Genomic DNA, 1,376 nt, shown 5'->3' on the forward strand with positions numbered 1-1,376 from the left:
GAAGGCTGTGCTCTTTGATCTTCATCAGTAAATGTTTTAAGTCCTCTTCACTTTCAGCAAGCAAGGTTGTATCATCTGCATATCACAGGTTGTTAATGAGTCTTCCTCCAATCCTGATGCCATGTTTTTCTACATAGCACCCAGCTTCTCAGATTATTTGCTCAGCATATAGGTTGAATAAGTATGATGAAAGAATACAACCTTTTCACACACCTTTTTTCATTTTAAACCATTCAGTTTTCCCATGATCTGCTCAAACAACTGCTTCTTAGTCCAGGTACTGATTCCTCATAAGCGCAAGTAAGTGTTCTATAATACTCATACTTCACAATGTTGTCCATAGCTTGTCATGATCCACACAATCAAAAGCCTTTGTGTAGTCATTAAAAGACAGGTAAATATCTTTCTGATATTCTCTGCTTTCAGACAAGATCCATCGGACATCAGCAATGATATCCCTCGTTCTACTGAAAACCTTATGCATAACCTGGGGGGATATTCCAAATCTAAAAACTCAGAAATGCTTTCCAGTAGCAGTTTTTTGTTTTTTTATTTTTCAAATCTTATTAGGCTCTTGCCACTGCATGCAAGGAAAAACACTCCTGAAGAGTCACCAAGGATTTCACCATTGTTAAATTCAGCTTTCAAGACTGTATTTGTCATTTACTTACTTCATTTGTCAGAAACATAGAATCCTGTGAGTACTTACTGAAATAGCTTCTTCACTTATTGGAATAGTTTGAACGAGGGCCAAAGATACTAGGTCTTAATCAGTGATGCCTTTATGTTTTGCTTTACTGGGGAAAACTTACCTAGCAGATGTGATTAAGTTATGGATCATCACATAGACACAATCATAAATGTCATTAAAAGAGAAATAAAGACAAAAGCCATCAAAAGTAACATGTGACTGCAAGATTTGCTACACATTGCTAATCAATTATCTGTTTCAAACAGCCAAAAAGTAAAATTTCCACAAGATTAAATTTGTGTTCAAATTTGTAAATTTTGTGTTATTCATGGATCAGCATGTCTTGTCTGGAAGTCAGACAAGAGATCCAAAGAGCAGTACAATGTAGAAAACTATTAATTGACACCAAAGTTGTAGAGTGAATAACGAAGATCATAGAAGTATTAATGCACTTGAGTTATGGTGTCGAAGGAGAATAATGAAAGTGCAATGAGCTGCCAAAAGAACAAACACATCTGTGTTGGATGAAGTACAGCCAGAGTGCTCCTTGAAGGCCAGGATGGTCAGACTTCATTTCTCATACTTCAGACATATTGTTAAGAGGGATCAATCACTGGAGAAGGATATCATGTTTGGTAATGTGCAGGGTCAGAGAAAAAGAAGATCACTAGCAAGATAGATTGGT

Source organism: Chrysochloris asiatica, unplaced genomic scaffold (genome assembly GCF_000296735.1).
Source record: "Chrysochloris asiatica unplaced genomic scaffold, ChrAsi1.0 scaffold00673, whole genome shotgun sequence".
Lineage (NCBI taxonomy): Eukaryota > Metazoa > Chordata > Mammalia > Afrosoricida > Chrysochloridae > Chrysochloris > Chrysochloris asiatica.